Raw genomic sequence first — 20,818 nt, forward strand, 5'->3', positions numbered from 1 at the left:
GGTACATAGTAAACATGTATGTATGTATACACAATTCATAAAGTCATGGGAATACGTATCCTATGGAGCACTATTTTCCATACGACTTACCCAGCTGCTGCCACTTCTGGCCATGGCACAGGCTCTCACCACCACAATAATATGAAAGCCACCCATCTCCATAGGTTGGATCCAATGGTTTCACGGGCCCTAGGTTGCTGACCCCGGTCTAAATTACAACCCTCCGGGAATAGGGGACTTGTGTTGTGTACAAAGCAAAGCGAGGAAGACAAAACAGCCATTAGGACAGAAATATAATAATTTACAGGAGGTATGTAACTTAGTTTTTTAGACTGAAGGAAATAAAATAAGTAGTAATACTCCAGTTGCATCCATTTTATTTTCTTGCCAAGCCTGATAGATAAGAGAACAGATTATATGTGGCCTATTAAAGTAAGCAGGGGGCGGGGAAGGGACCACCCACAAAGTTACATTTTTGGATGCAGTCCCAGCTATATCATGTTATAAGCCACAGAGACGAAAGTCATAGCATGTAGAAAAGAGCAACAATATCTAGGGTTCTGCACCCAGTTCCAGGTACTTTAGTATCAGAAAGATCAAAACAACCTGGGAGAAAAGAAGCAAGAGAAATAAAAATTGTTACAAGGAAAACGGTGGATGGATGACCTGTTTATGAGGAAAGGTTAAGCAACTAAATAAGAACAGTTTGTTAAACATTGGCAAAGGTTCTGTTTGCACATCATGTGGGAGACTTAACAGTCTAAAACCAACTTCAAGTACTTGTAAAGGATTTGGACAAATACCAGACAGTAATATCAAGTGGTGTCCATTGTGTGCCCAGGAAGGAAACAAAGGATTTGTTTAGACTGGTACCTTTATGGAATTCCAACTATGTCCCTTTTTAAGTTTTAGGAATATATTTTTCCACAACAGACAGCTCAACAATAGTCATGGAACAGTGCCTTCAAAAGAAGTGGTGGAAAACTCCATGGCAAGACATTTAATACTGCACTGAGCAGAGAACTTTGACCTGTCATTGCCAGTGTGGTATTAAGTGCCCAACAAGTCTGTTCCACTTAGAATCATAAAAAAAAAAAACAAAAAAAAAAAAAAACACAGCTGGAAGGGACCTCAGGTTAACCCAGTCTAAACTCCAAGGCAGGATCATCCCCTTCTTAAACCACCCCAGACAAATGTTTGTCTAACTTGCTGTTAAATACCTCCAGTAATGGAGATTCCACCACCTCTCTAGGTAGTATGTTCTAGTGCTTAAGATCTGATCTTGAAGGTATGATTCTGTTATCATCCCCACCTCAGAGGACAAAGTATATATAGCTACTGACATCAAAATGTATTTAGAGAAAAAAAAATGTAACAAACAGTACATAATATTGCACGGATAAACATACCAAATTAACTTCCTTCAATGCAAGTAATCTTGTCTGTTCTGCTGCAAACCAAGTTTTGAATATTTTGGTAGAGCTTCATAAAGTCCACAGAAGAGTATTTTCTATCTCACCCCACACAGTCACATTGCTCCCAGATATCCCAATATAAGAATGCAGCTGCAGCTGGACTGGTTTTAGTCCAGTTGAGTTACTGGATATACAAGGAAATAATTGCATAACGATATAGCTGCATCTTTGACCGGTCTAGTTTGAATGTGCAACTCTTCAGGTGCCAGGTCCTACACAGTGACCTCTCTCAGGCTGGAACTCCACTATTTCCTGCACTCTTAGACCAAGTTTGAGTGAGAGAGAGAGAATTAGAGCAGAGGTTCCCAACCACCGAGCCACAAAGGGTTCGCTGCCAGGTCATGACATAAGCCCCCAGCTCAGACCCCCGTCTGTCTTCCCAGGAGAGCAGCTTCTGCCACAGGCAGCCATGTGTGGGATTAAAGCCGGGCAGCAGGGCAGCCCCAGGAGAGAAACAGCTGGCTCCATGTGCCCCTTCCCACTCCTGCTGCCACGGCTGCACCTGGCATAGCACTGCCCATGCAGCAGATACCAGGGTGTGTGCCAGGCCAGAGGACCCCAGAGGACCCCCCAGCTGGGAGCGGAGAGATGCAGGCAGGGAAACACCCGGGGTGGAGGGCAAGGAGGCAGCTCTGCTGCTTGCTCCTAGGGAAGGCAGCAGACTCCCTTCTTACTGGGCAGCCCCAGCTGGGTCCCCCCAGGCCACCACCTGCACAGCCCCCTCCCTTACTGGGTCCCCCAGTGCCCATGGCTGTGGTGCCCCAACCCATACCTGGGTGCAAAATTAAATATTCACAAGTTTACATATTCAAATATATGCAAATTTAAGCATGTAAATTAGATTGTTTCTATACCTAGTCTGCCAAAATTCTTTGAGTGAGTTTGCTGGTCTGCAGTATAAGAAAAAAAGTTTGGAAACCACTGAATTAGAGTGTACCAACCAGGATTACGCAGTTAGGCTCAACTAGATTCAGCACCTGCAAATCTTCCCTTCCAGAGTTCCTACCAGCAGTGAACCAAAACAACTTTTCAATAAAAGGTATTATGCAGCCTTAATAGTAACACAGCACGAGTGTTTTGTATCCAAAAGATCCACATATATATATCCAATAGTTGCACATAAACCCATCTTATCCCAGACACCTTTCTCCCCACCATATTCTGCATTAACCACAACTTAAACCCCGCATCTTTAATTACAGCCAGCCCCAAAGAGATAGTATCCTTTGTAAGATTAACCACCCTTGTTACTTAACCACATTTGGGTGGCTTACCAGGGGAACAGAGATAGCCTCCAAAATATTCCATTATCTCAGATGTCTGTGGAGCAGATATCAGTCTATTGTTTCCCTTCCTGTATCCTACAGTCAGCTCCCAATTAAATTAAACCATTATAGTCACAGAATGGCCACCATAACATAACCAAATTTATATTACTGACAACTCCTACTTCCTTCACCAAAGAATCCAGAATAGGTTTGGTGTGAAGCAAACTTTACAGTAAAACACCATTAGTTTGATAAGGGATAGCTCAGAGTGTTAGATACCTCAAAGCTATTGTCACTACCCAGACAAAAAGATAAGGTTTTTGTATGCATTATCGTATAGATAATTCAAAATACATATACTTTGAAATTCAAAGCTGTTTTCTTGGATCAGGAAAACCTTGCCAATTCGAAATGCAGGAAACTAAAAAATACTGACCGAAATAAATGTACAGAGTAATTTGCATGCTTCCAAATGACTAGGGTGCATAGACTTAGTTTACTTTAAGTGCTAACCTTAACAATTGATCAGAAAAATAATGAGAAGTTATCCTAGTGACTATTTAAGCAAAGTTCATGAAATGTAGCACAAAGAGTTCCTAATGTTGACCAGCAGCACTGGTCTAGGGGCTCTTTCTCTTCTTAAATCAACTTACATATGGACTCCCCTCCAGTATGAGGGTGAAGGGCAGCCAGGCCAGATGGACACGAGGATCCAGCTCTGTAAGCAGCATGCAGCAGGCCTGGGGTCCTCTGCCATGGGACTCCATGGAGGCTGGGAATGCCCAAGTGGGTGGGAAAACATGGCTCAGGACAGAGGATAGGAAGTGCTAGGGTGCAGGGGAGTCTGCAGGGTTGAGAGGTGGAGGCAGGAGCCCCAGCTACAGACAGTCTGGGGCAGGATCGAGGGTTGGTGGGATATGGGATGGTGGGTTTATGGACGGTTTAGTGGGATTGGGGGGCAAGAGGGGGTAAAACCCAAATGACCAGCTCTACGAATCTGAGATAACTCCACAAGTGATATAATGTTCAAAATATGATCACACATGTTCTGCCAGGCTCTTTGGACTTGCCTCCCTTTCTCTTGGGTTTGAATGTAATCCACTGGGCACAGACAGCCCAAACGCCTTACATTTACTGGGTTCTATGATTTATTTGGTTTATGTTACATTTTAAGTTTAGACATCCTTAAAGTTAAAAGAAAGTATACTGGGAAAATATGTAATGTATTTAGATTTATGTCTATTACTGCTTATAAAGCCTATCTATCTACATTAGAAATGTCTCCCTTTAGCCTCCTGGACACAATTCTACTGACATGCCTCAATCTTTAAAATCATAATAGCAGGTAGCTCAAGGAGATAATCTGGGATTTATTCCTTTATGCTACATTAATGGACTGCCAATTTATCCTCCAAATTCATTCTGTTCAGCCTAAGTGAAAGCACTAGAATCTTGGAGAAGAAAGGGGTAGGAAAAAACATCAAAATACTAGAAGTTACACAGAAACAGACTGGAAACTGTTTGGGGTAAAGTTTTATCTATACTCAAGTGCCCTATAAACCAAGGCTTTATCAGTATTAAGCCAAAACAAACAAACAAACAAACAAAATCACTCATGGTCAATTCACTTAAAACACTGGCTTCATACAATGAATGGGATAATTAATTTTCCTTGCAAGCACATACAGCATTGCCACAGAGACTACAAAGATTAAATTACTACTTCAGTTTTGGCAAAAGGTAAAGAAGTATGTATGAGGAGAGAAGGGAGCTAGTTATGCACCAGTGACTAGGAGGCTGCCACACCATCTATGAAGCTTCCAAAAAAAGGTTCCTTGTACTGCTTTCATATACCTAGTTGCATGACAAAGCAGATGCCATGGTTTTGACATTTCACAAGCACAGTTGATGCCTGCTGTTTTGAAAATACAATGGGAAATCTTAGGTCAAAGTCCAAAGTCAGAAATGTTTAACTCAGACATTCCCAGTGAAGAAATCAGAAAAATATTAATAAAATCCAAATGGATACACTTAATTTTGCCAAACTAAGTAGTTTTGCTTCATATTAGTTCATTATTAGTCCGTGTCTGCTTGAGGTGATGTGTCGCCTCACAGTATGTGTAATTCAGGTACTTTATGCATCTATTCTTTCTCTATGGGTTAAATCCATTTTGATATTTTTGTCCTAATACAGGACACAAAATCTTCAAAATATCCAATTTTTTCATAGGTCAGTAGTTCCCTGTTTCAGTCAGTTCTATTGTTGAACTTCCAAATAACTTCTGTACAATGGGGTTAGCTGAATGAAGGTAGAAGTCTAGGATTACAGGTTCCATTCTTCAAATGTAATAGCTTTTAATATCAAACAGCCTATCTTGCACATACAGAGGAGGACCCAGGAAATCCTGCTTTTGCACACTTCTGATTTGAGCAGCGTCAGATGTAAGATAACTTTACCCATTTAAATTTCTGTGTGGCCAATTTGATGCACCCCTCCCAAAAAGCGGTCAAGCCAAAAATCCTATTTTTCCCCAGTTCCATTTCTATTGAAATCAATGACAACTTTTCATATAAGCCTTACATTTAGTAATTTCTATGATTTACCTGGCTTATGTTAGATTTAAAGTTTAGACATCTTTAAAGTTAGAAGAAAGTATACTGGGAAAATATGTAGTGTATTTTGATTTATATCCATTACTACTTACAAAGCCTATATACAGTTTCTGAAACTGCATTAGAAATTTCTCCCTTTAGCCTCCTAGGCACAATTCTACTGACATGATTTAAAAAGAGTACATTAAAAATACTCATGTTCTACACAATTTACAAGCCTCACAACTGGCACAGGAATAAAAAAACCAAAGTCATTCCAGGTTTAAGAGCATCATCTAGAGTGTGTACACATGTCTAAGTTGACTTAAAATACAGAGACTTAACTAAGTCTACTTTAGCCAAGCCACGTTGAAGGGTACACACATACAACTTCTTGACATGGTGGCAGGCATCTTATGAGCCCTCCTCTGCCCCTTAGAGTTGATTTAACTAATGCAACTCAACATAATACATCTTGGAGGTGCATCACCTTGCACCACATTTAAGTCAACTCTGCTCCACATACATGTGTATGCTCTGAGAGTTAAGTCAACTTAACTGTCAGAAAGTTAGTATGTGTGTATGCACTCCTAATGATGCCTTGTTTACTGCTTCCGATTCATGGAGACTTCATGAAACAGCACAACGGTGGATATTTTGCTTTATTCTCTTGTCAAAGCCATACATTTTGGATTTTTTAGCTCCATTTCCAGGAAATATCTCTTTTCCAAACATACCATTCTTGCTTTCCCTTCCATGTCATAACAGCAAATTGACGGCCAACACAGTACAATCAATACAACATGGTCCTGGGGAGAAGAACGCTTGAAGTTACTAAATGTGGAAAGCCATCATTTATTAACCTTTGCTCAGCTATGTAACTGTGTGCTGCCAAAAACTATTGCATGCTTATTCCCTTACTGTGACTTAATTTCCAAGAACAGGTAAGAGCACATTACATATATTTATTTTCTTTCACTTAAAATGCTGTTCAACAATTCTACATTAGAAATCATTAAAAACTACCATTGTGCTCCTACAAGCTGTGATCTCACAAACTACAGAAAGCCATTTCTTAGATACAAGACCTTGAAGGAACAGACAAAATGTTACTAGAAATTATGAGTACACAGTACGTGCTTTACCAAAATTGGGCTTGCTGTCCATCTAGCATTCTGTCTTAGTGTGGCTAGCCCTGCTCCTCCTTCCTCCCCACCCCAACATTGGAAAAGGTGCAGGACACCCCAGAGTAGGCAGATGTACTAATATACCATCATGAAAGTTTCACCTTAATCCCCAATAGTTAAGACAGTCTTCAAGTAGAGTACTGAAACATGAATTCTCTTGTTGATACTTTATCATTAACTCTAGATTTGGTATCTATACAGTCTCTATATGTCAATAAATATTCGGCCACAATGACAGCCTGCATGGCAATGAGTCCTACATTATTATGCAAGAGGTTGGCTGGCCCTCTCTGTGTCCAACAAGGGACACTTTGCTCTTGGATGGGTCTTTAAGATGAAGCATAAGAGTGTGGGCTTGACCATTTCTTTAAAAAAATCCATGTTTTTTTTCCAGCAGTGAGATGTGACACTTGAGTTGCAGCTGCAGCCTTTGTGCAGCAAGTAAGGTAATGGTTCTGAAAGTGAGGAGGGAGGGGGAGAAGACTGCTTTATTTGGGCTGGTGTTTTGCTCAAGAGCTATTGAATTTATACTCATACCAGATCTTTTTGTTCAGGCTGGTGATTGGTTCAGATTGGATTCTTTTAAATGTTTTGTATTATTTCATTCCATGGTGTTTAGATACTACTCAGATGCATACTTTGTGTGAATGAATTTAATAAAGTATGCGTGTTGGTAAAGAGCTTTGGGATTGTTTAGGATGAAAGGCATACACAAGTGTAAAACATTATAATATTGTTAGATAACGCAGTTCCAAAATTATTTGTTTACATCCTCATTCAAGAGGAAGAGCGCACAGAAACAGCATGCCTTATTTATTATGCATAATTTGAAACATAAGATTTCCCTTCCACAATACATCAAGATTTTTTTTTTTTTGTTGGAGTGGCTTATGCTTTCAGACAGCTGCTTAATAAAATACAGAGCCTGTTGGCTTTAGTTAAAAGTTCATAGCTGAAATTATTGGAGAAAGAAAGAAATGAGCATCAGTTCCAAAGGTCACATTCTTAGACATACTACACCCAAAAATTAGGCATATGCACCTCAAGCCTGGTTTTCAGGGTGCTGTGTGCCCACAGTATCTGCTGAACACAGTAGGTGTTCTGGGCCCAGATCTGTGAAAGGAGGGCCCTGCTGTGTTCCCTGGAAACAATTTTTTTTTATATAAAAGCATGTAAAATGATTAAATAATATGTGTTCCTTCTTAATAAAAATATCAACAATTAATGGTCACTTTTCAGAAAAAGAGTCAACTTCTAAATTCAGTGTCAAGAAAGCTTAAAACAGTGCCAGAGAAAACTGACCTGAAGGAGAAGTCTTCCTATGAAACTGCCTGAGGGCTTATTTCACACTCCAAATGGGCTCTGAATTCTAGCTTGAAGGCATACCACATTCCCTGAATTTGCAGCTGTTGAAGCTGCTCCCCATTCCCAAGAGGATATCTGTCTTTAACTAGTGCCTCCATACTGATAGATTCAGCCTTTGTGACTGCTCGGATGTAGACTTTTCCCCATGGAAAAAAAATGGGCAAATGTAGCTTATTCCTAGGGTGACTGCATGGCCCAGTTTGACCAGGACAGTCCTGGATTTTGTAAGCTGATCCTGGCCAATTGATGAAGAATGAAACAAAAGACCTGGAAAGTTCTGGGCACGGGGTGCAGTCCAGCAGGCAGGTTGAACAGCCTAGTGTGCCAGGCAGGTGGGTGGGCACGCACTACTGCTGCTTTTAAGGAGGCAAGGTGGGTGAACTGGAACAGTTTCCAGCCCAGTCTACCCCTTGCCTCCAGCTGCTGCTCAGGAGTAGATGGGCTGACAACATGCAACAGGGTAGCACCTGCTCCAGTCCACCCACTTTGCTCCCACATGGCAGTAGCCATGCATGCCCACCTGCCCAGCGTACCATGCTGCTCTGGCTGCTCGACTGCATCTCATACCCTACCCCATTTGCCTCTGCCTCAGTGAGCAGCACTGCTGACTTGAGGAGGGATGGAGGGCAGTGTTCTGGATTTCCTTAAAAATAGTATGGCCACCCTACCTATTCCCCATATGGATCACTGAAACACCTCTGAGTGAGCCTGGGACATTTTAAGATGCATCTGCACATAGGAAAGAGTCAGTTTCTTTCTCTGGCTGATTAGCATTCAGCCATAACCACAGAGCAGATTATAGTGGGCTATAACATTTACCTGCAGAAAAGTCCTGAACTTGGATTGTCTGAAAGAAAGAGATTGGATTTACAAGGCAAAAGTTCTACCTCTTAAGTAATGGTTAGGAGAAGGGACTTCATCTATTGCATTGCTACAGTGGTGTCTTCCACTACCAGGAACTCTGGCAACTGTAAACAGGAAGCCAATACAGTAAATATCAAGTCTTATAAAAGTCATGTTCCTCCTCTCCAGTCTATATTATCAAGTAGTTAACTGTTCCAGCCACGTTTCCAAGTCACTTCACTAGTTCAATATTGTTCAATGAATCACCTTTAAGTCACTTGACCTTACATTCAAGTACTCCAGACCCGCTATCTATGTATCTAACTGGATCTCTCTTTACATTCCTCATTTTACTAAGTGTCAGCCTCAATAATCCATTGGTCTCTCTCAAGCATAAATATGAGAGTCTTTTGCTATTATGCACCTTTTACTGAGGATGTACTTCCAGAATATACCACAGCCTCCACATTTCTTCATTAGATCACACCTGAAGCACTGCCATCAGTTAGAACAATAAAGAAAAACCTCAGCTTGAAACTATCACAATGTACTTAATATGTTTAAAGCAGACAACCACTTAAACTTATCTGCACACCTGAATCCTGTCCCTTTCTGATGCAAGTTTTAAATCTTATTTATCATTTTGATAGCAGAGTGTTTGGGAAAGGGGCTTTTCTTCAAGTACATCTTCTGCAAAGGACCCAGTGCATTTATGAGTCCTATAAAATAGTAATGACACAAGTGTGAGGAAGGAAGACATCTCAGGGCTCAAATAAAGGGCCTGTTGTTAGTTACAGAGAGCACACACAGGTGTCAGCCCTTTCCTTGTTCCCCATCCCTACTGTGCAATGCCTTTGGGCTTCACAATTCAATCTAATATCATTATGTTAAATACCAAGCAGTTGGACATGAGCAATTAGCCATGTACTGAAAGCAAATTAAGGCGCCTTCTGCTACAAAGACCAAACACCTAGGAACCAAGGATTCCAAGTATGCATGCATGTGTATGCATACACGTGTGTGTACACATTTAACATAGCTTTTGAAGAGTAATATATCCTCTGCCCTCGAAGACTATTTCTGCCTAGGAAACATACAGTACAACAATCAATCAATTATACTACTTGACTATTCACATCACCTCATTTGCTTTATATATAACGTGTTATGTTAAAAAAAAAATGCTACTTTCATGCTAATAAAAAATCAGATTCTTTACTGTACTTCGTCTCAAATGGCATAATCTCCCAACTTGCTTTGCTACCCTGGAGGAAAATTAAAAATAAACCAATCCATCCATTTAAAGTGCCAATGCCCTACATGAACAGACTATTTTGTGTTATTTTTGAACTGTAAGAGAGGCAGTCAAAGCAGAAGTAAACGTTTAAATTTTCAGTTAGGTAAGGGATACTGTGTTAGTTTTCAAACACAACTAGTGGTAGAGTTGGAATTTGTTCTAGTAGCTAATGAATGAGGTGACTGTTTTTTCAAAAATACACATAGATATAGGTCATAGCTAGTATGAACAGTTTTTATAGCACTGCTTTATAATCCCAGTCAATGATTTGAATACCGCTGCTAATTAAGCGCCCTAGTCTACTGCCAAAGAAAGTAAATAAATACCAGCACCCATCAAAACTTGCAGCAATAGTGAGATGTCTGTAAATGTTCAGCAGTCATTTCCCTATGCTCAGCTGCTCCAAGAAACATTAGAATAAGTTTTCCCACTTAAGGAAAAATCTGTGTGTAGTGAGGATGCAGCCACACACTTAGCAAATCAAAGCAATTTTATCTCACTACATTTTGTATCTGGATAGAATTAGTCTTCTATTACTTCTCGTGCATATCAGTTTCAAGATGGAAGTCCTGGAGAAAAGAGCTTGAAGAGATTGAGAACTAAAGATTTCACATTTCATGCACACTCAGTCCAACAAGAACTCAATGCTTCCTCCCTTCTTTCAGACCTGCATAAGTAACTCTGGGCTCATCCAGAAAGGAGTTTTGACAGAGTACAATAACTGCTTTTGCATGTCTGCATTGCGATACTGAATTCTTGGGATTTCTGTAGTTGAACTTAAAATTCAAAGACTTAATACCAAACCAAGTTATGAGCAGTGCTGTTAGCCTTCTATTGCAAGAAATGCATGCTAGAAACATGAGAACCATTACCTACAAAATAATGAAATCCTAGTGAACCATCGAACAAGTTTAGGTCATCCGACTGCAAAACAATATAATCAAGCAACCAGATTCTCTTCCGATCCCATTTTACATGTTCTACCTTCATTGGCTATAGTGAACCTTCTTTACTATTTATGCCTTTGGGAGAGGAGGGGTGTCAAGCTTCATGTTTAAAAGGAGTAGCAGACTTGTCCAACTGCAGTATAGGGTCATGTTTAAAAAGTCAGAAAAAGATAAACTGTGAAACTGATAAAGCACAGAGCTGAAGGTAAGAGGAGAGTCTCCAGTTGAGAAAAAGCTTAGCGTTTAACTGAATGCTCAAAATTCATGTGAGGAACAAGAGTTATTACAGTACAATACAATTTTTTACCTGCCTTCTGGCAGAAGCCTTTAAAGTTTTCATTTTTCACTATTTAGACAATTTCTTCACAGATGAGGACTAGAACTTCTTCTGTAAATAACCCAGGATTCTCACCATCATCAAGAGTAGCAATGTCTCTCATGAGACACTCTGAGAGAAAGCTGTGCTCCCTAGTGGCTTACTCCCAATTTAGGACCTTCACTGAGGTCAGTGTAGTTATTACAACAGTGCTAAACCAAAGTAATGTCATGGTGCATCTGCCTTCTTGTCTCATCACTAAGTACACAAACGTGCTTATGTGGCTTGCTGAGCTTTAAACTGCAAGGGTGTTACAGGTCAGGGGAAAAGTTCATTCACAGAGCTACATCAAGAAGGCTGCTTTTCCTCTTTTATTGAATTGAGTTTCCTTTGATAGTTTCATCAATTCATTTTCGTGTTTAATTCCCAAACTTCCTCATTACTATTTAAAAATGCACAGGATTTCTCCTTAGGTTAATGCTACCCAAGTTCTGTAAGAATAGGATTTTCATAGCACCACTATCTGCTCCCATAGGAAACAAAACATTACAAGTATTTTTAAACAGCACTTGCTAAGATAATTTTTCAGCAGTAGTCAGGGGAATAAAGTACATTATTTTCCATGCTAAAATAATGATTCTCCCATTCATTTAAGAATGTTTCAAATCAGTAAAGATATATAACAAACCTCCATTATTCCTAATATAACCTCCTCTACATCATAATAGCCAACTCCAAGATAACATACATTAAATTTTTTTAATAGGTCAAAAATGAATGTACTTTTGTAGAAGGGTACTACAAAAAAAAAGCATCAAAAAGAAAGAAACAAAACAAAAATCTGTTAGCCATTGTTTAAAGAGACCAAATTTACCATTTTTACTTTTCTTGTAAGCAGAAATTAAGTTTTAGAGATAGCTTTGCACAGAAATCTGAAAAGCAGTAAGTATGGCTCAATGTAATGAGCGCTTTTTGGTTGGTGGGATTGTTGATTAAATGGAAACGGCAATTTTGTTCAAGTTACATATACGGCAGGGTACAGATGCTTCTAATGAAGTGAGCTCAGGTTCAGGAAAGCTTATGCATTTCTGATTTAGTTAGTCTACATGGTGACTTTCTACCCTGCCTTTTGCCTGACTTCAGACTAACATGGCTAACTACCTCTCTGTGCCCAGGCTAGATATAAAAACTAGAACTTTCCAAATCTGCTCTAAATTAAAGAATCATCTAAACTGGTTACAAGATATTATTATTATTTATGTGAAACGCTTTCTTGCATAGAAAAGCAGACAGGGTACTAGGACCCTTTGACTAGGTTGGTCTGTAGAACTATTAATGCCACATTAGATAACCAGAAATCCCCAATATATTTTCTGAGCAGATTGCTTGCAAGAGGGGGAAGATCAGCATTTACCAAATTTGCAGATAACTAAATACCCAATTACTCAGTTCACTAATCTAAGCAATGCTGCACCCCTTGTGGCAAGTAAGCACAAGGCAATCCTGTGAAATGCCAAGTGATTTCCACATAGCATACCTACCCCTCCCTCTCCAGTCCTGATAAAGCCAATGAACACCTAGAAGGAAATATTCAGCAATTTGTGAATCAGGTCCCAGAATCTGAGATGACCTGAGTAGCAGTGATGTCTACCCTGATGGATACTGATGACCACAAGATTTGGTGGGGGTGGGGAGTTGGGTTTTTTTCCCCCTAGTATTTCACCCTTGATACCTACTTGGAGCCAATTCTGTATTATGATGTTTAGCATAGGAAAGTAGTTTTCTGCTTAATATCTTTGACTTAAGAGTAAAATGTTTCCAGTACCTCAGTATAGAAGGAAGTCTGGTCTACTTTCAACACATTTGGCAGCACTTGAGGACATTTTGTTGGCTATTAGCCTGCCAAGCTGTTTAGGCTTATAGACGGAGCACAAAGAAACTTATATGATTAATTCAGTTAAATATAAACATATCCTCTGTATATTTTATTCCCTCCTTCCACATGTACAGATCTCTAAATCATTTCAGTCCTACAGTAAATGAGAACTCAGTATTTAGCAAGATCCTCTATGCTTTGTAAACAAGATCTCACAGAGAAATTATCCATATGATCATTCTGACGAACAAAGGATCAGAAAGGAATTAAAATGCCTATGAAAAAAATATGTGATTCACCTTAAGATTCTAGACCAAACTTCACCCATCTAGATACATTTGTTAATCATTAATAAAATAAGCAGTGTTTTACATACAAACATCATCATTAATGATCATCCCCATCTTAACAACAGAATATTTTGCCCTCGGAAGAGCTAAAACTTTTTTGAACCTGGGTTAATGCTAGAATGTTAATGCATGTATACACACATATTTTGAGCTGCAACTTTACTAAATTTCACTGGGAAATGAAAATGGTGAGCATGAGCACAAGACAGAAAGCTTCTTTTAAACCTTTTGTAGAGGTTTGTTTTCAATTTAGGGTACTCATTTTAGTGCTTTTTTCAAAACAAGTTAGACTTATTGTTAGGTAAACTGACCTATGCATGAAGGTTATTGAAAAGCATTCTGTTTGTACCATGGTTACTGTGTGGTTGTGCCACTACAGAAAAAAAAAAAAAAAAAAAAAAATCAGCACTGGGTGGGGACAGCTGTCTAACTAGCCAGCGTGCTCAGGTGGTAGAGCAAGAATGACTGTGTGGCTAGCTTAATCTCTGCTGAGCTAGCAACTGGACTTTCATAAATGGACCTAACTAATGAAAAAGGTATAAAAAGAATATAGCGTTCACATGAAGGCAACTTTATAAACATGTTCTGGACCAGGAGCACTACAAGACTTTATAAACAGATCAAGAAAAAACAAAGTATTTCATACTTTTAACTTTTGTGATGTGGGTTTCTTTAAAAAACACCCCCCTTACAACAAATTTTTAAAGTCTCTGATTAAAGTTAAAAAGGTATAAGACACACAAATAATAAAAAAGGATAAAAGAAAAAAAGTATATTGAGGCAAGGACAGAATCCTAATGCTTTTGAAACGTATGAAGCCATGTGCTCTACTTAGTATATTTTCAGACCTATAATTTCTTATTAATAATAATGGGAACTAATCATGTCTATTATAATAATAAATCGCTAGATGGGAAGATAGCTGTGCAATTTGGATTTCTTTAAATATATTCATGCCTGTAGATGGACTTGTATCTAAGTTTACACTAAAATAGTCTAGCAGTTTCCTTTTTAAAAAACAAACAAACAGTACTGAGGTTTGTATCATGTCACTGATTTTTTTAAGCAGATATAATGTAATTGAACCTGTTTAATTATGCTGTATATGAACAACTGACTTCAGAGGAGAGGGCCAAGAGTTAGAAGTGCACTTGGATTTGGCATGTGGCAGAAACAGAATCCTAGACCAGATATTGTATAATGTTATGTTGTGGCTACTACGAGAAAGATTAAAAAGCAACAAAATTGAAAAAGGTGGTTATAAAAATATCACAGGAAACCAAATAGCCTCTATTTAAATTAAAAGCAATCAAAGTCCGATACTTGGAAGGCCCTTGGAAGGCACGTGGAAATGCTTTTTGGCATGCCAATGTGTGTAATTGGAAACATTTCAAAACAGAATTGTTACTGAAGTCAAAGACCATAATTGCAAGCTGTGGGATCTGTGCCTTTGATAAAAGAATAGCAGCTGAGTAAGACTGCTATGCATGAAGTGGGCTTGTAGGTTTATGTCTGTAATAGTTTTATCAGCTTATTGCCAAATCTTTAGACCTAGAGAGGCGGGAGAGAGAAGGGGTAAAAAAAAAAGTGGAGAGAAGCACACAAACCAGAACAGCAAGAGCTATTAGGTACTATAAATCAACAATTCAGAAACAAATCTTAGACAGGGCTACATGGCTTCAGTACCAGAACAACTGAAATAACACAGCTTCAACTTCTGCACATGTGTAATCCACTAGAAATGAGAGGTCTGTCTGAGACTGTATCCACCACAGGTTTATAAGCAAGAAAAACACTCACAGCTTGATTGGTCAGTTGTTTTTCAGGATCATTCTGAAATACATTATGGTTACATTGAAAAAATAAAGCAATAATAAAACAAAAACAAAACAAAAAAAATGGGCTCTTATAGGCATAGTTCCAAGAAGAGGTAAATGACAGCTGCTTACTAGTTTACAGATATTTGAAGAGTATTAAAAATGTTTTTGTTGGCTCATACCTCTCTGTCTCTTGACATTTTTAATTCGTTGTGTATATTTAAAAAAAATTCTCCTTGCAGGAAAACCCTGGAAAGAGTATAATCAAACCATGCTGAGAAATCATTCCACTTTCCTGGAGAAGCTAAAGAAAAAATGAGTTTAATGTGTTTAGAGTGAAGTCTAAATAAGCACACAATACAAAAGACACAGGAAGATTTATTACAGACCCCTTGAGAAATTTTTTTCAATAACTGGAAATATCCTTTGACAATAGATCAGCAACTAAAGAACTGTTCCTGGAAAAACTGTATCATTCTGGCAAACAGTAAAGTGATCTGATTAGTCTAATCTTGGTATCTCTGCCAGAAATGTCATGACATCAGTGTGCTATAACTTGTAAAACGTGTTTCTTCCCACTATTCTTCAGTCAGAAGCTGGGGAGGGGTCCTCCTCAATGTAAGGCCCCAGTCCAAATGCTTATGAATGCAAGTAACAGCTACTCACTTGAGTAAATGTTTCCAGGAGCAAAGCTTAAAAATTCATGGCTCACGGAAAGTATACTCTAATGAACTACAGTTAACCGCAAATTTACCTCTGTTTAGAACATCTGTAAACAGACAATAGTGTTGGCTAAGCTTAAGTTGAAAACTGTTGAACTGGCCTTCTTTGAAAGTTATAGATTCAAGATATAAAAACAGCCATGTAGTCATTATATGCCTTGCTCATAAACAAGAATCCTTAACCTTAGGCAATATTTGACTATAGAACATTAATGAAGCGGCTGGTTTATGAGAAATAAAGGAGTGATGACGTTGAAAAAAAATTCTCTGAGGGCATGTTAGCCGAGACAGTGATGGTGTACCTGGCCCAAAAGTACAGACAAATTCTGTCAAAAAGTCTGGTGATGAAAAAAAAAAAAAGAGAGAAAGAGATACTGTTCATTGTTTTCCACTTTTTTTTTTTCACCTTAACTCCATTGTCATAAGGCTTGTATTGCTTGGATACTGAATCTAATATTCTGGCTTTCTTGGAGATTGAATCTTGATCTGTTTTTTATTAAGGATTTTGCATAACATATTGGTGATTATTTTTACATGCAGTTCTGTACCACAGCAGAATAGTTTTGGTCTTTGCATCTTGGTCCAGGCCATCACAAATGGTCACTACAACCACTAGCCAAAGACATAAGAATAAATTCCATACAATTTTATCCTGTGGAAATTTAGATGTTGATCAACACTGCAATTTTTCAATGGAAAAATAATGACAGAGCAAAAACCATCTGATTGTCATATGCTAATCAAATAAGCAATGCCAAATTCACTAAATATCCTACTACAACCATAGGGGGAGACAGACCAAACATTTAAATTAGAAGTCAGATCATCAATGTGCCAAGTCATTCCTCAGATTTTCTCCTTACATAGATTATGAAACACAAAAGTATAAGAAAAGCAAGCAAAACCTGTTTGCTTTGAAATGTTAAAAAACTTTCTTCTTTGCTAGTGGAAAGCATTTATTCTAAATAAATTCTCATTAAAATGTTATAATTAAGTAGCCTACAAAGAACTTTCCCAGCACAGAGGCTGCTCTCTCTCAAATAAAGAGCTCTGTGTTTTAGGGCACTAAAATGAAAAGTAAACTATTTGAGAGGGAAGGCAATGAAGTTCCTCTATACATGCATGGAAATTCTAGCACAAAAATCCATACATATTTCACAGTACTGTATTATTATTTTTAATTATGTTGGTATTTTTTAGCCATTTTGTCTCTTTCTAAACATCAGAATCATTGTCTTGTATATGTAGGCTTCATTTTGCTTAAAAAAATCCTAAATTGAAACAGATTTTTTTTAACAATTACCTTTTTCAGAGTTATCATAGTACAGGATATTAGGAAAAAGCCAGACTCCCCTGTTGCTTTTACCCACATCTGACTCCAATCTTAATAGTTCAGCTATTAACCCTGTAAGGAGTTGTTGTTTTTTTTCTCCCAGCTGATGTTAAATGTTTTAGGTGGCTGACCTGGGCTAACTCATTACAACACCCTGTATTATACAGGGCTAACAGCAGCTCCGTAGTTTATCGTGTTCTAGAATCCAAAAATCTGTTTTGCTCATCCTGACTTGTGCTGTTAGAACAAATAAACTATCAGTATATTAAACGGGACTGCTTTGCTTTTTAACGTCCTCTACGAAGACCGAAATCAATACTGCCATTTGGTCCAAAATTTTACCTATAGTATGTATAGTTGTTTCTGTCATACCACCACAGCAATGCTGACCTCATTAGAAAAACAAAACTAAGAGAAAATGAGTTTTACAGAGAAAACCAAATAGAATTTCTGACTTTGGCAAAACAGAACCTGGTTATTTAATCCGAGGTCAAAGTTTTCAGCTCAAGACAAAGCCTGGAATCATTAAGCTGGCAAGTCCCGTTGACCATTTTTTTTGACACCTTTTAGTTTTCACTTGCAGGGAATATTCATTGCTAACCTTTAAATCCTCTGTATAAACATTTCTTGGAGAGCTTGTAAAACATCCCCCCACTGCGTTTCCTGACTCTCCGGTTGATGGCATTTTGAAACACTGGTCTGAGGAGAGGGCTCTGTTTTGCTTTCCTCAGCCCCCTAGCTTGGAGGCAACGACAGATTCCCAGCCCAGGCTAGAGGCAGCCGCCCTTGGCGGAGACCACGTTGAAGGCAAGCTGAACCCAGCCTCACCAGACAGACAGAGGGAAACCATTCCTGCTTAAGTTTAAAAGACCCCGGGTTGGGAACAAATATTGTTGGAGAGAGAAAGAGCCTGAGAAACATTCCTCACCTTTCTGAGCTCTCTTAACCCGGGGGCAACATCTTAGTTACCATGAGCTGGGGTGGGGAGGAGGGCAGACACCTTTCCCGGGAGGGAGTCTGAAAGCAGCCCCTTGCCGGGGGTGGCCGGGGCTCCCCCGGGGCCGGGCAACTGCAGGGGACTGCAGCCTAGATCCCGCAGAAAGCCAAAGGCTCCGCGGGGAGAGTAGCAGTTGTCACCCAAGTGACAGGCAGCAGCTGAGCGGACACACGCGGAGCCCCCGCGGGCAGACGCAACGCAGCTCCCCACGGGCTGGACGAGGAGAGCGCCAGCCGGCTGCGGGGGAGGCTGAGGCAGCGCCCCCCATGCCCGGCCTGCCCCGAGGCGCTGCCCCCAACCGGCACCCCCTCCCCCTGGCCGGGCTCTTGCAGCGCAGCGCCCCCCTCCGCAGTCCTGGCACTTACCGCGGGACCAGGCTGGCCGGGGGCAGCGGCGTGGGGGGTCAGTGCGGGCGCGAGGCGCGCATCCTCCGCGGGCAGCTGCGCGCGCCGAGGGAGCCGCCGCGACTGAGCGCCCTCCGACTGCAGCTCCAGCGCTTCGTGCCCGGCACAGTGACACTCGCGCTGCGCGCAGCCGATTGGCTGCGGCCGGCCGCGCGGGCCAATCGCCGACGGACTGGGGGCGCCGGCAGCTGGAAAACCCGGAGGGCGGGCTCTGCAGGAGCGGGCCGGCGGCTGGGCGGGCGCGGCGGGTCTTAGTGCGCTGCAAAGCGCCGGGGCGGGAGGGGGCAGGCAGGCTCCGCCTGCGCGCTGAGGCGCAGCACAAGTCCCTCAGGGCCTCTCCCCGCCCCAACACCCCTCTCTGTTTTTCTGCACGAGGTGCCAGTGGGTTTGAAGGCAGGGCCGGAGGGGCAAGACTTGCGCGCCCCATTTCTTTCCCCTCAGCAAACGGGCTCCTGCAGCCAAGCGCTCCGCTTTTCGCTGCCGGCTTCTCCCGAGGGAGACTCGGGGGAGAAATACATACCTTTAAAAAAAGCAACAAAGTGAAACTTTTCCCCACTGATCTACACCATGACATCTCCTTGGGGGTCGGGGGACGTGTCCTCGACACCCCCAGCGGGTCGGGCAGGCGCGCGCCGCAGCCCCGCCGCCGCCTCTGCCTGCGCACATGCCGTTTGGCACGCTTTAAAGCAACCACCCCCGTCTTGGCTTTGAGGTCGACTGAAGTTCCCTGCGTTTCCCGGAGGAAACTGCAGAACACCCCCGAGGTTGGGAATGTGACAGCTGGAGAGGGAGCCGTGCACCCAGGCTGCTTGGGCTCCCAGGCTGAGAGAACATGACTTGAGTTCAGGTCCCACCCCCAGCTACATCCTCCTGCCAAAGATGCAGACCCCACCCTGGCATGTCTACACGTGCATTAATGCGCCATAATTAGTAACTATGGCACATTAAGTTTAGTACCTCTAATAACAGGTACTAACTTAATGTGCTGTAATTGGTGCTGCTGTACACATCTTTTAAGGGATGCTAACGCACAGTAGAAGTAGTCTACTGCACTTCTAGTTTATCGTGTAGATGCAGTCCCGGGCCTTGAAAACCTTCAAGGACACAGATTCTAAGATCAGACGAGGCTATTCACTCAGGCAGAGACCATCCCAGTAGGTGCGGGGCCCTGGCCTGTGTGGGTCCTGGACACGAAGATGCCAGGGAGCAGGGGGTGGTGAGCAGCTGGACACGAAGCCAGCAGTGGCATGGAGTCACCAGCACTAAGAAGACCCTGTAGGAGGGGCTGCAGCTGCTCTGCCCAGCTCCATGGCCCCCCCCCCAAAGCGCCAGGCCTGGGGCAGTCACCCTGATTTGCCCCCCATCTCCTGGAGGGATGGCCCTGCACTCAGGAGACATATATTTAAAGACATTTTTTGCTGACTATATACCTAACAATCCTTTCAATAATGTTTTAAAATCTACCTTAGTTTTGAGCTATCATTTTGTTTGCTTGCTCTTCACACAGCCCCAGCAACAAAAATCAAGATGTCAGTTTAAATTTTGCTTGTAGTCAGTTTTCTGTTCAGGTTCTTGCAAGACTGCAGGGGAAATGTTTAAATCCAAATTTAAAATTTTTTTATTGATGTAAAGGAAAAACTCTGAAGGCATTTAGTCATTATTAGAGACGCATGAAACCTAAACTAGGAATCTTGTCTGTAGTGTCTCATTATTGACTCTTTTATTTGGGGGATTATTTGTGGTTTAGAAACGGTTACATTTCTTTTTGCCTTTCTAGCCACAATTCTTTTCCAGTGTTAAGGAAGCGTGTGATCATCTGAAAATAATCTTAACATATTAGAAAACGTTCAAATGGAACATCTCATACAGAAGTTACTCTAAAACTAGGTATTAGCCATTATAGTTGGTGTCCAGCTTTGCACAAATTGAAAATTTTCATTTGGGAGTTTAGACCTCCATGTGTTGAGTGTTTCAAGATATAGGATCATCATTGTACTGGTCATGTGAACTGGCCCTTCTAAGGTTTATT

At 40.8% G+C, this 20,818-nt stretch overlaps 1 protein-coding gene across 1 annotated transcript in view; it reads right to left on the reverse strand.

The window, feature by feature from the left end:
• Window positions 1-18,937, reverse strand: part of PRICKLE1 (prickle planar cell polarity protein 1) — a 92,349-nt gene extending 73,412 nt beyond the window's left edge. The window contains exon 1 of the mRNA XM_090042349.1: window positions 18,751-18,937. The gene's annotated coding sequence lies outside the window, so the exon portion shown is untranslated. The remainder of the gene's footprint in view (window positions 1-18,750) is intronic.
• Window positions 18,938-20,818: the final 1,881 nt, after the last annotated feature.

This window comes from Crocodylus siamensis, chromosome 4 (genome assembly GCF_052110815.1).
Source record: "Crocodylus siamensis isolate JL-2025a chromosome 4, ASM5211081v1, whole genome shotgun sequence".
Classification (NCBI taxonomy): domain Eukaryota; kingdom Metazoa; phylum Chordata; order Crocodylia; family Crocodylidae; genus Crocodylus; species Crocodylus siamensis.